Below are 15,032 nucleotides of genomic sequence, written 5' to 3'. Positions count from 1 at the left end.
GGCGACAGCTGTGAAGCTGAACCATTTAAATCTGTGCTAATATGCAGCACTTGGGATTTATTCTAGAAACTGTGCTGGAACTTGAGAAACATAGGAATGGCAATATGCACTCAAACAGTCAGATGAATTGCAATATTCACAGTCCATTAAGTCCAATTAAAAAATCCATTATCAATAAAGTGGAAAACCAAAAGTCTGTGATATACTTCTGTTGTTTTTCAATATGTTAAGTGAAACTTGTATCCATTAGGACTTCAAAATTGTAAGCTAATCTGGTGAATGTATGGATGAATCTCTTCAAAACACAGTATATGTTGCCTCACTATTTTCAAACCTCAGCAGGAAATAGCCAGGAATTCTCTCTTATATTTTATGGGTTATTTTACAGACAACTGGATTAACCCAGATCACTGGCTCAGGCTGATACAGACAAAATGATGATGTTGTAGCATCCGGTTTGTATTAAAGGAGAATAGGGATTTATTTATTTATATTTTTATTCTGTAGAGAATGAGCCATAGCTGCTACATAACTTTCTGAATATTTTAGCCAAAAAGAACAGCTTTATACCATAAAAAGTAGAAGAGGGGAGTATTTAGTCACCTCCATAGACATCTAAGGTTGATTCTTATATCAATAATGGCTCTATAAACTTTGTACTATTGGAAAAATCAAAATACATATTTGCTGTTGTTTTTTTACTTACAGTACTTACATTTTTCACCTTGAAGTAGAAAGGATGACAAAATTTTTGCCTTTATGCCTCTCAGATGAAAACAGGCACTTTGAAAGCAAATTAGACACATGAGTGGAAAGTAATGTGGTTGTTTTGTCATTTTCAGCCTGCGTACTTTGAGGTTTCTGTCTGATGGGCTGGTGAAAGGAATGCAAGGATGAGTTGCTTGTCATCATGTAACCTGTCAATATATAATTTGTCAACATATAATCTAAAGCAGCCTCTGGAGAAATAAGTACATGCTTTGTGGTTGCATTCATAATGAATTCAATGAAATGCAGATACCTTGTGTAAAGCCCAGATAATCTAGCCATAAAACTATGCTAATTGAAAAGATCTTTCTAATTTCAGGATGAAGCTCTTGTGAGCTGGCAGGGCTCTATGTAAAAAACGTTTGTGAAAAACAGTGCTGTTGAAGGAAGAAAAGCACCTTCTGGTATTGGTGTTCAGTTGTTTTGCCAGTTTTAGCACAGATTGCAACACCTTTCAGAGTTCCAAGCTACTTTTTCCCCTTGTCCCTGCCTGCTGTCTGTAATTTAGGTGCGCCTCATGAGCTCCTCTGTGAAGTTTATATAATTAAAATAACCTTTGTGGAGGAACAAAGAGCAATTCAGTTTGACTGGGAACCTTGAATTGACTTTGCTTAGTGCACTGTTTTCCTCAACACAATGTAAAATCCAGTAGCTGAGTATGACACTAATGGTTCAGAAAATATATAAGATACTAGAGACACAGAACACTGAGTAAATGGGAGAAAAATAACCTGAGTTTCTCACTCATGCTCTTTGTTTCCACATTACAATGTGTGAAAGACAGCAGAAGCTTGTATGCTGTTAGCCAGCAGGCATGGCCACCCGAAATACCACCTATCATTCAGGAACTTTTTAATACAGGGTCCAGAAATCCATGGTGGGATTCTCATTCTACTCTTCATAAGCTCCAAGCCAGAGAAGAAAAATGTGTTATAATTCTAGGAGAGTCAGTCTGTGAACACTACAGCTCTCTGTCAAAGAAAGTAAATTCCTGGTACTTCCCAGCACACTTTTTGCTCACCATTTTATTTTTATGAGCTCCAAATATAGTTCCCAAATGAAAAAGCTATAAAATTTTCAAGTCTATGATAGAACAATGTGAACTGATCAAAACTGGCATTGATACAGTCTCTCCTCTTGCTGTATGTTCCTGGCACCTTCTTTGCACCAAGCGGAGTGTTTTTCTGACTAAGCTGTGAGCCAAACTGGTAAAAATAGACTCCCAAACTGCTGACCAAACATTTCCAGCTCCTTTCTTCAATCAGATCTAATGCTCGTGTACTATATGCTGTGTTGATTCAGCATTCAAAACCAATGAAATAAAAAACAGGTCTGTTTCTTTGTATTTCTCATATTGGTTTGGTTTCCCACAAGATCAGCAAGCTTGATCTCTACCCTACAGATGGGACCAAGGCACAGGAAAGCTTGGAAAAGAGGAGGCAAAGGAGAAGAGCTTTTTTTGTTGTTGTTAGTAGAAGCCTAACTAAAGAAGTTTAGGCTGAAGAGTGGTTCAGGATGGTGAAAACTACCTGAAGCCCTCTGGGAAATGGTCCAGCCTGTGCTTGGCGGCAAGAGCACTGGCAAAGTGTGAGAGAGTTGTCTTGCTGGGGAGTTTCAGGGCTAAGCCCTCTCTTTTGCTGATCACAAGGGCACTGGGTTCAGTTTCTGACATAGTGGTATAAGCCTAAAGTCTAAGCCTAATCATTGTCTAAGTGATTTAAGTTTAGACTGAAAGTGTAGCCTCAGAGTCTAAAAACATGCAACTGATGAAAAGTATATTGAATTGGTACTTGTCCTATGGAATTGGGAACTGAAGTAGTTCAGAGAGCAGATTCAGCTACTATTGATGGCTGGATTGGATTCTAGTTGAATCAGCTTGCATGAACTGTCTATAGTGGGCCTGCATGAGCATTAGTGCTGGTTGGCACTGGAGAGAGTGCAGGGGAGAGGAAGACAAGGCTATAGTGTATCATAGGCTGAAATTGCAATGACATTTTGTGCTGGAGTGAGCTGAGAAGCAGGGTACATCTGTCTAGGTGGGGAGACTTAATCAGTGCAACTACAATCAGCCTAGACCAGAAAAAAGCAGGGGGAGCAAAAGGTGGAGAGTGCACCATGCACTCCATATTGAAATGGATTGGTGGAGGATTGGGAGGAGGTCTGGGGTGCTCTTTTCCCCTCTGTTTTTAAGTAGTTGGCTTTGCTGGTTCAGAGGTATGAATTGTATGGAGCACTACCTGAAAAATCTTCAAGGGGTTACTCTGGGGCATGTAGATACAGTCCAGAGTGACATTTGTTCAAATCAGCTTTTGAGGAAGGTAAGGGTTTTTGTTCTTGCTGGCCTTATCCAGCTCATCCTGGAAACTCAGCACAATTTTGCAATTCCGAGATGCAACATTCAGTTCCAAATGAAATTTAGTGCATAATGTTGGATGAAATGTTTCTTATAGCAGACAGTGATATTATACATGTTACACAGGCCATTCCCCAGGGGAATTCATGGCCTGCAAATGTGCAAAAGCTCTACTGGCCCATTTTCTTTAGCTGCTACTTTACTTTTTTCATATTTTCCTTCTGCTTCTCCTATGTTCTGTACAAGGCACAATATTCTTGTCCTAGATAGTGATATTTTTGAGTCATGTGTTACTGCACTTTCATGGCAGGAAAACATGAATTTGATCTATTATTATTTTAGTTCTTCTCCTATATTGTGTATTTAGAATTTAGATTAATTACTGCAACTGGTCTTTAAATATTTTTGTAATATAGGAACTAGGTGTAAATATTCAAATTGATACATCTAAGGCAAAATTACTAAAAGCATGATGTATGACACTTGCTGTACAGATTGGTTCCAAAGGGACTGGCTGGGTGCTGAGTGTTTCTAAAACTCACAGCCATGTTTACTCTCTGTTGCTAAATAAGAGATGTAGAGACCAAACTAGAAACATGATGGGATATAGAAACTTGCATTTTTAAAATTTGTTTGTTTTTACTTGGGTTTTTATTTTGTTTGGTTGTTTTAAAATATAAATTGACAGGGAAGCAGAGAAAGAAAGGTGAAACAATATTCCAGGTATTGGAGCTTGGAGTGATTGGAGCTTGCCTCAGTTTGTTACAACCATGAGCCCTGTAATTAAGTAGAATTCACTCTAGCACAGAGGATTTCTGTAAAAAGCCTTTGCTCCACACATGACCTACTTCAGGTCTCTGTGAAGGGCAAAAAATTCGGCATAACTGGTGAGATTCTACCCCAGACATAAATCCTTGATGAAAATCCCAGTTATAATATTCAGCCACTGGATGTCCTCATTTTCAAAGGTCTGCAAAGGTTGATCAGCTGGAAAGCCACGTGTTGTTGACAGTTTGCAGAGCATTGCATAAAAACATTCTGTGTGTATTGGGTGTTGCTAAACTCCAAGCTTACCACCTGTGTAGCAATGGAATCAGTTTCACTTATCAAGATAATACTACTGCATGCAGAACGTGTATTCTCAATTCTCACTTTCTTTTCTCTTATTTTCTTGGTTTTTTGTGGCTTTTTTAATGACTTAAGAATAATTTATGTAGCACCTTGCTTTGCAGGACTTGCATTCCTAAACACTGAGAAGTACACTACATTTCTTCCTTTTTCTAGTGCTGCCTTTGCTGGAATTTACTGCAGTTTTTCCTGTGGCTTTGGACAGCAGCTTGGTTTTTCAAAGTTCTTGTGAATTCTCAAGGGTACATCCCTCTGCTTGCAGGCGTCCTGATTGTCTGATCCCATAAAGACTTTGCCAGGGTTATGTATTCACATTGTGTGTGTAGCTACACCTGCCCAGAGAGCTTAACTTTGCTTCTCTCAGGATCATAGAATGGTTTGGATTGGAAGCAACCTCAAAGATCGTCTAGTTCCAATGCCCCTGCCATGGATAGGGACACCTTTCACTTGACCAGGTTGCTCAGAGCCCCGTCCAACCTGACCTGCTTTCTCCTGCAGCTCATGAGCCATCATCACCCACCTTTCCTTTGCTGCAGGCTCCCCTGCCTGCAGCATCATGGAGGGCGTTTCTCAGCCCAAGCTTCCCCTGCAGCTAAAGCTCTCATCCAGCCTCCTCATTCTTGCAGCTCTAATGGCATCATCCTCATTGCCAAACAATCCTGTCTTCTGATTATGATTTGACACTGCTTGTCAGACACCCTTCAACAACTTAAAAAAATCTGAGCTGGCAGAAGTATTGACAATGGGCTGTCTGTAGTGCATGTGGGCTTCATGTTTGTCCATGAAATGTGGAAAACACATTAATGAAAATCTGTATGCTGATGTTTTTCAGTTTGAAATTTCAAGGAAAAAAGGTCTACTTCTCTTAGCTTTCTGCCTTTTATTTCTTTAATTTAAGCTGCCCTTAAACCACCAAGGCAGCAGCTTGTGCTCTCTAAACATTTGTTTGACATTCTCAAAGCAGGTTTTACTGTGAGTGGAAGACAAACTCAGAAAAAAAATTAAGGCTAGGCTTCTTTCCTTCATTAGGGAAACTCACCTTCTGGTATAAATGGATACACTTACACTAGATACCTACCCTTCATGTACCAGGACAGTAGTTTTGTTCTTACCAGGCTGGTGCATAAGGCACGTCTCCAGCAGGAGTCAGCCTCTGTAGCTGCTGAAGTCTCCTAAGATGACTGATGCCAGGTATGCATTTATTTATCTCCTCACTCAGTAGTTCAGCACCAGGTGAATGCTTCAGAAAAACAGATGAACATGTTAAGTTTCCACATGCAGCTCTGCAGGACTGGTAGATGCTCATGGAAAGTTGCTCACTCCCTGTGCATTCTTTCATGCAGACTGTGGAAAGGGAGTCATGCTGCTCAGGTGGGCAGAAGCCTGGGGTGCTCCTGATAGGAATCTCAGTCCTGGAATTTGCTCCAGCTAAATAACTGGGGTGATTTCTGGACTCTGGAACAAGTGTTCATTAATTTCTTTCAAAATTCATGTGAAAGATTCAGAAGATGGAAGACAGAGAAAAAACCACCATGGGCAGATCTGGATGACACAATTTTTGTCACAATTCTGTTACCTTAATCCCAAGTTATGTGCTTACATTTCCATAACGAGGGGAAGTGGAGCCAAGGGTGGTAGGAGCAGATTGCTCTGCAGACACAGTGAAGAGCAAAGAGCAGCTTCTGAAGAAGATGGGTGTTGCAGGACTTCTTCCATCCCAGAGCTGTGCCAGCAGCTGAGGAGCCAGGAAATGGTTGACTGGAAATGAGCTCTCTCCACTCTTGGAGACTAACTTGGCTGTGGGAGTGAATCAGAAGTCATTTCCCTAGCCTAGAAACTGAGATACTGCTCTGAAATTTGCTCACCTTAGGCTAAATGATTGTCTCTCAGAAAACACAGCTCCTAAACTGCTTAGGAACTGGTGACAGCCTGCAGACTGCTCAGCCTTCTCCCTCTAGGAGAAGACTTACTGATCCCTTTCTGTCATTCTGAAGGGCATTGTGGGCCATGCAAGCAGTGGTGGCAAAGACAGGTGAAGAAGAAATGGGATTGGAGTCCAGCGTCTATGTACTGAGGTTGGACACTTCCACTTTTCCTTCTGTTGCTCATGGTCATCCCTGGAGAGCTGAAGCCTGCTGTAATTGTGCAGGGATCTACCTACTCTTTCCTCTTGTGGCTTTTGAAGAGCTCTTTAGATGATGTTGGGTGCTGCTTTTAGAGATTGTAAAACTGGAGATTTAACTTGGAGTGATCAAAAGAGATTAAAGGTTTTGCAAACAGCAAACCCTAGATTTATAGCAAACACAGAGGATTTTGTTCCTCAGTACAAAAGCCCTGATGCAGCTCAAAATCAATAATTGATCTATTTCCATTTACAGATACATCTCCATTCAGGCTAGGAAACCTTACTCCTGGGTGCAAATTTTCCTTTTAAGCAGCTTGTACTCAGGCTGCCTACATATGTATATGTATCTGTTCATCAAGTGGGCAACACTTAGTCCTTTCTAGAAATGAGCCAGAGACATTTTTTCTACAGGAAGCCAAGGGTAGGACTGACAAGACAGATGGAAGTTGCTGAACTGTTACACGGCTTGTTAGGGAGGTGCAGAGCCCTTTAAAGCTGAGGCTGCAGTCAGGATTTACCTCTTGAGAAATGGCAGCAATCCCCAAAGTAAGTAGTTTGCTTGGGCTACAAATCTACCTAAAAATAAGCAGCATGGATGCAGCCAGTAAGGCTGAACTCCAAATAAACTCTTTTTATTTCAGCTATTATAAGGGATGACACTGAGCAAACATATTGTGACTCTCCCTGTTTGGTGCTCTGTATCCCAGATCACTGACTGTGCAACAACACCAAGCTGTGGGTCACACATCTATAGTCCTTATATAGATAAAAATTCCTGCTATGTTAACAACAGATCTGTGAGGAATTTTGTTTCTGCTTCAGCTGGTTAATGAAACAGTGTTTTGCTCCAGCTGGATGCTTAATGCAGCACCTGGACAGCCCAGGCAGCATGACACAGTCCATGGAGGATTTGTGGGATTTTTAGCTGCTAAATACTAGGCTTGTTACATGCACATGCTGCTGGGCCTTTGTGAACTGATTTTTTTTTTTTTTCCCCAAAGGAATCTTGGACAAGTTTCATGATTGTGGCACCAAAAGGCCCATTGGTGGCAGGAGGCTGAGCTTGCTGCTTTTTGGTAAAAAGACTCTTTTTTTGTCCAAAGCAAATGGCCACAGCAGCAAAACCACTGTGCATCTTTTCAAGATACACATACTGTATTGTCTGCTAAGTGTATTCTTAGAACCAGATAATAATTTCAGCTGAAACTTTCTTAAAATACCTGAATCTGAGCCAGACATGTAAGGCAGAAGACATTGTCGTGACAGTTTGGGGAGGTTGCAAGCAAGTAGAAACTAGATCTTACAGAAGGAAGTACTGGGCTAGCTAATGATGGAGATTATAATCTCTTCCCATTGCTCCTGATGACAGAAGGACAAAAGGTGCCCTTTTGCTTCTTAGGGAGGTTTCCAGATTACAGAAAGGGCCTTTGTTTTTGGTGAGGAGGATTTTGGCTGAGGAAAGTTAGCAGGGAAGCCAAGATAGGAAACCTGCAGCAGCTTGGCATTGTGTGTGAGATAGAAGCTGCCCATTTGGTGCTAAGTGTATCCCCAGGAGCTAGAAAGGGCAAGATGCTTTTGGCTTTATTTATAGCTGTTGTGTACTCTCAACTTCCCTGTTTTCAGCTTGCAGCCCTGAGATCAATTAAAAATATAGCATAAAGCTTCCCACCTTCCAGAAAATAAATGTTGTGATCTCATGGTGGTCCTGGAGGAGATGCACAGGGTTGAAGTAGGAGATTGAAAGAATCAAGGAAAAACTGCATCATACAGCTACATCTATATTAGGCCCAACATCTTTATGCTGTGATCAGATTCCTGCTGAGATTTTGCTGGAAGGCAGCTTGTCCTTCCTGCTGGGAAGAGACACAGGGTGAGCCACAACATGACCATGGCTGTGTTGGGAAAGTTGGAGGAAAAGTGACATATAGGAAAACCTGAAAGCACTGATGTATCTGGACAACCTAAACCAAGGAAGCCCATGGTAAGGAATGGGAGATGAGAAGTCAAGTCTCTGCCACAAGCAAAGAGCCTGGCGCCATGCACAGCAAAGTGGTATGGACAGCTAGGCTGCAAAATTACAGCCAAAATTACAAACTGCTGCTTGCCAACTGTGTGACTGGAAGGGGCATGGCAGAGCAGACTGGGTTTCCCTCTCACCCCTGTCTGGCCTCCTTGTCAGCCTACGCCTCTGCACAGTGCCAAGACAAAGCGCTAAAAACTGAGAATAGAAATACAGAATTAAAAACTTGAATAAAATGTCCAGGCTCAGGATTTGTGTTTCTGTGATGGTTGGAAAACTACTGGGCATTTCACAATTAAAGCTGAGCAGTATCCACAGTGGGTGGAAGTGCTTCCATGCCAGGATTCCCACAATGAGCAAGACAAGATGTATATTGCAACTCTGGTGTCAGCTGGAAGAAGTCTGTTTCTTGAAGCACCAGACCCTTTTCTGGTCCACATATTTTCAAGTCATCTCATTTCACATTTGCAGTCATCTCAGATGTTCTCACAATCAAATTAATTTCAATATTTTCTTGAAACACAAAACAGTCTTAACTGAGCACATGGTACCTTGGAAAACCTCTTCTCTCACGAAATGAACAAGGATAGGTAGAGTAGTTCCGTGTGACAGGACCTACAGTGATCATCTAGCTGAGCTTCTGGGCTGGTGGAAGTTCCTTGCAGTTAGGAGTTTGCTGAAGGGTCACGCTCTAGCCCACTTTGCTTTCCATTTACTCCTTCTGTTTGCCTGCAGAGCTTTGGAGGTGCGTGCATGGACTTACTAGCTCACCACTGTATCTCTGTTTGCCAAGTGCTTACTTGACCTAAATTCTTTTGAAAACCATCATTTGTGACAACTTAGCACAGGCTTTACAGAACTGGGTAGCTGATTAATAAGCACTGTAAACTGGACTCACAAGCTCTGACATTTTATCAACAATGCAAGCAGGCTTTTTTTAAAAAAAATATTTATTTTTTAATGCAACTGATTTCTTAAACTGCATTTTTTCTAACTGTAAGATTGAGCTGTTGTATATATGTCCTAGACTGTTAGTTCACCTTTCAGTCCTCAGCATAACATCTCTCCAGAAAGGGATTTCATTCTGAAGACAGTTGTGATTCTTACTGAGTAGCTACATCATACCAGGTAACTCACTGGATTCAGATGTCTGCTTTTAATGCCAGTTGTTATTGTGACATGATTAAAGGCAAAAAAATATTTTGCCTGATGCAGTGGCTTACTATAATTTTTCTTTTGTTATTACAAATAATTACTGTTACATTTTATTTGTCCTTGGTCTAATTCCTTAAATAAGCAACTTTCACAGTTCAGTTCCTCTTTCTCTAAGGAGAAATGTCTTCATTATTTTTTCTGAAGATCAGTACCATTTTTATTACATGGTATTTTATAATTTAAATTAAAAAAAATCTTCTGTGGTAAAATTCATTGAGGTACGGCTTTCCAATTAACATAACATTATATGAGCTAATATAGGAAATTAGTGAAGGGTAGAATAAACGTTAAACTTGCATTTCTGAATGCTAAATATGGAATTGTGTGTGTGCAATTGTTGATAATACCCCATTTGACTGTTGTAAGGGCACTGAATTCCCTTCCAGCTGAGAGGAAGAAAATAAGAAACCACATATAAAAACCACAGAGTTTAAAAAAATTACAAGCCAGTCAAAATATTCTTCATTGCTGTAAAATTTACATTAGCCCTGGTACTAGTTGCTTCTTCCTCCTTTCCATAAAACATGCTCCAGGTCCATCAATGAGTCCATGAAATGGGCTGTAAGAATGCTCCTGATACAGGTTCTTGACATGCCAAGTGGTGTTCTGTGTTGTGACCCTTGCACTGGTGGGAACCAGCAGCTCAGTTTCCCCAAGAAAGAAGTGACTGACACTTGCAATGCTGAAAGCCCACGGGTCTCTCATCATTCAGCCAATAGAGATCATGAAATGACGGTGAGGTTTAATGCCTACCCAGATCATGAGGCTGGGCTGATTATAGGCAGGGTGACCTACCTTGTGCTTGTATCTGCCTTTTTACTTTATGCCAAATCCAGCAGTGTGGTTGTTTCTGCTGGCCATAGGAAATCGAGCACCAAACTATATCCTGTCAAGGATTATTTAGTTACCTCACAGTGTTGATATGAAAAAATAAACATAGACCTGAATGCATGTCTCTACTTGCTTTCTTTATGGTGGTTAGAGAAGCCAAATTTGCTGTGCAAAGTTGTAGGGAACCAGCTGAAAACAGCAAAAACCTGAAAAAATGGTTGGGACTCAGAATCTACCCATCAGCTGCCACAGCCAGCCCAGCAACTGGAAGGGGGGAAAAAAAAGAAGTAAAAAGCCCATCCCAGCTGCCAGACTGTCTTTTCCTTATTTGCATGAACACATCTATCTGTTCTTCTGGCCAAAGAAGATGAGGGGTGTCAGCCCTTGAAAGTTGGTGTGAAATATGAAACTTCTGGATACAGTGCAACCACATATGACTGGCCACTCCTTACAAACCAAACTGAAGCAAGAAGGATTAAATCAAAGTAATACCTCATGTGATTACAGCTCATTGTGTTCAAATAAAAGCTGACGTTAACAGGAGTGATTTGTTTGGTGGTGGGGGTGGAGAGGATAGGAGATGCTACAACTTCTGCTCACAGTGATTGCTATTTATAACACTGTAAAACCACAGTGAATGTGTTAAATGCGCTGCCATGAGCGTGTGCCGCTTCAGCTTGGTATTATGGCTGTAATAATTCATCGTGGCTCTTAGCTGTGCCTTTGTACTAGTAATACATTATGTGATCCTGTACCAGTTATTCTAGGCATACAAAGACCTTGTAGATGTAGTGGTACCTGTGATGATTAAACCATAATTTGTAACTGTAGCTGTGTAATCAGTATGGAACGCTTTAGAGTCACATCTACCTGCTGTTTTTACAGCCCTCCTCTAAACAATTTACATAGAAACGAAGAACAAATGAGACCAGAGTCCTCAGCCAGCAAACTGAGCAAAGAGAAGTATGTCAGTGCTAATTACCTCCAGCACCCTGCCGGGGCTGGCTCTCAACAGCTCTACAGGCTGTAATACAGTGGGGTCAGTAATATTCCTGTTTAATTTGCTCAGAGATGCTGGGGAATTAATCTTCCAGCAGAAATCCGGTGCTAGTTAAATTATTTACCCCCAAAACTAGTCCTGTTAGCTATAGTACTTGGGTCTTTCTGTTTTCATACTCTTGTTTTACCCTGGATTCTCCGTGCTATGTCACTGTATCTCTTTATAGCAAGGCTTAAAAATCTGGGGGAAGGAAGAAGTCCTGAATGCAGAAAGAGACTTCAGGAACTTGGTCTGCTTTATTTTTATTTTATCTGTGTGAGTTTTGTTTTTGGGGTTTTTTTTGGTTTTTTTTTTAGTTATTCACTGTACTTTTTCTAGTGTTAAGTGGATTTTGAACTATGAGCTTTATGAATTACTTAAACTCTGCTGATACAAAATATATTTCTATCCATTCTTTATGTTTTCTCTCTATACCGCAATGTACATTTCTATTAAATTCTGATTATTCTGACTATTACTGCTTTCCTTGTAGCAGCACTAACCTCCTCTGCACACACTCAAGCCCATGGATATCTTTGCTCTAGGCCTTTTAATAAGAATCTCAACTTGAAACTTGGTGTACTTTGCTTGAATTGCCTTTTGACAAGCCAGAAAGCAATTCTGTCTGAGCTGTGCTGAGGAGGGAGAGCTACAGCATGACCTTGCTCTTGCTTCTTCCAAACTGTAACTTCCAGGAATACTCCTGAGATCAGTCCAGCCTGTATTTCACATTTCATTGTCTGAGTTCTTTGTAAGTCACAGAGACCTAATTTTTTTGTTCAGGATCACACAGGATGATGGTATCTAATAAGAGAAATTGAGATTTCCAGCACTGAAGCTCTTGGCTATATGCCCAGACCAGGCTGGTAGTGACTGAAGGATGGTTCTTTGTTTGATGCACTTAAGACATTAATTTTTTTGGTCATGACCAGTCTCCCAAGTTTTAACTGTGAGGTGACTGTGTGTATAACTGGTACCCCTGGTGTCATTTCCAACAGAGTCCTGGAAGCACTGAACTGTTCAGCAGAGTGATCTTTTGCACTCAACACAGCTCTGCTGGCAATGCCATGCAGTAGAGTTTGCTCACATCCTGCTGTGTATGTCCTGCAAATAACCGGCTGCAACCTTTGTTTATGAGCACCTTAACACCATCTAACAGGGGCAACAGTGACTGTCACAAGCCCTGATGTGGGTTCCCTGATCACAGTGTGAATAGCAGGAAGATATGTGAACTGTGATCTCACAGTGAGAGCAGACTTAATCTGTTCCCCTCTGAATCAGAGCTGGTAGAAGTCTGACCTTGTCTGCACAAGGCTGAAGAAAGCAGTCAGCTGGGAAAGAAGCACAAAGCTGCTCCCCACACTCATTTACTCCTCCTGCAGAAGAGGTAGTGGCTCTACCTCTCTTATCAAATGGCAGCTGGAACTAGGTAATCCTCCTGCAGGACTGTGAGACCAGCACACCTTAATTCCTTCTGCATGTGAGCCACACCTTAGCTTGCTGTGGAAATGTGTAATGCAGCAGGACTGCTTCTATCAGAGATGGCAACACTGCTCCGACCCCCGGGGGGCACAGTTGCCCCAAATAATAAGGTTGTCAGGTATGTGTTAGTATTAATCCTGGCAACTTGCTGGCCTCCTCTTCTTTTGCACAACTTGAATGCCTGGCTATAGGTTCTAGTTACTATATTGTGTAGCAATTCTCTTTTCTTACCCTTTTTTCAAGACCTCTCCCACCAAAACTTGTCCCAATATTAGGTAACTACACACACAAGTAACTTATTACACTGTGTGCTTGCCTGGGAGGTTGCTTTCTGCTGTGAGAATACTATTTCCTCAAGAATTGTACTGGTTTGCCTTTTGACTTCCTCAATGCCCATTTCCACACACCATAGCTACACACCATAGCTTCAGGCTGTATCTTCACCTCTGCAGTGGGCCAGGGGCACTAGCATTGAATTAATTTCCTAAGCTTCCAAGGATTTTATCAAAGATCCTATGACAGTAGCTGTCCTCCTTAGAGAAGGGAAAGATCTTTATCCTTGTATTGAGTGTCAGCTGGTGAAGGCAGATCTCATAAATAAGTATTAAGATTTCTTGCCATCACTCTGTCCCCTGGAGTCCCTGAGACTCATGAGAAACATGCAAATAGTTTGACTTATTCTTCATTAAAGTACACAGACGCACCCAATTGTCAGTCACCTTCCTGTTACTGCCTAGACTTGTCACAGTGAGGCCTAGTCATGAGACACATGACAGCATCTGCAGAAGTGACATCTCATGTCAGATTTTATGTCCATGTCATGGAAGAAAGGTTTAAGCTGTTTACAAGCATCTGAGACAATCAGTGTAGTGCTGGGATCTGAAGTCTGAAGTCCTCTTTGTCTGGAGGGGATGCTGGGCGTTTCTCCCAAATGGCACAGAGGACGGCGGGACAAAGAACAGCATAAGATGGTGAGAGAACCTTTCCACTGAGGCCACTGCTAGAGCTCTTGCCTGTTGTCAGTCAGCTGTGGGACAATGTAAATGATTCCAGACAAGCAGAAGATGGACATGAGGTCCTTAGGTGCCACTGACCAGTCTGTTTTTTAGAGCTGGCGTCCAGGAGTCAATGTGTTCATCCTTCTATTTGGCAAATAAGCAAGTCACATTGTTCTCCAGCTTCATAAGCTTTGATTTATCCCATCCCCATGATGTAGTCCTTTGTAGTATTGCATGTCCTAGGTAAACTGAGGGTAGTCAGCAGTAGCCCTCCCTTGTTCGTGTGCCCTGCTGCATGGTTCCTCTCTAGTATCACTTCTTCGGAGGGTTTTCTAGGAACAGAAGAACTGAGGTCACTGAATTTAGGCAAAGCAATCTTGGCAACAAATCTCAGTTGGTCACAGAGCCTTGTGAACAGTTTGAGTCTTATATCTGCCTCAATATTTGTTCAGTTGATCTCTGCTGAGCCTCCATGTTCCCTGCATCTGGTTCAATACCTTCAGTGTTAAATCTTGGGTTGGAGCTGCCATGAGAAGATTGATTTTCTGAACCTAGCTCCTCAGCCTGACATCAGGGAGGACCAGCTGCACCAGCCACTGCAAGAAGTGCATCTGAAGTGCCTGGCTGGCCCTGGCTGGGACCCACTAATTGTGACAGAGATGGTGCTCCTCATCTCCACCTCTGAAATTTGCTGGGCAGCTTCCTGCATCACTGTCTTTGCAACCTCTGCCAACGCACAACAGCTTGGTTTGATTTTGTCCTGTCGAAGTTATCTAATTACCTGCTGCAGGGCTGGGAAGGCTCGGGAGTGCTGGTGTGTGCCTGCCCTGTTTCTGAGCGCATGTGAACACATTTATGATTGCTCTTTCGTAATTACTGAATATATTGATGGAAGGAAGAAACTATTGGTTCTGACAGCTATTTTAAAAAGATATTTATAAGAAAAAGTTGACTTTTTTAAGGTTTCTTGTTTTGTAGGTCTGCAAAGAGTAACAGCATGCAAGCACCTAAAATGTCCTTTTTAAAACCAAAAAACAGGCAGATCACTCTAATTCCCATAGAAATTTAACAAG

This window comes from Vidua chalybeata, chromosome 3 (assembly GCF_026979565.1).
Source record: "Vidua chalybeata isolate OUT-0048 chromosome 3, bVidCha1 merged haplotype, whole genome shotgun sequence".
Lineage (NCBI taxonomy): Eukaryota > Metazoa > Chordata > Aves > Passeriformes > Viduidae > Vidua > Vidua chalybeata.
Note: the sequence above shows the minus strand (reverse complement) of the source record.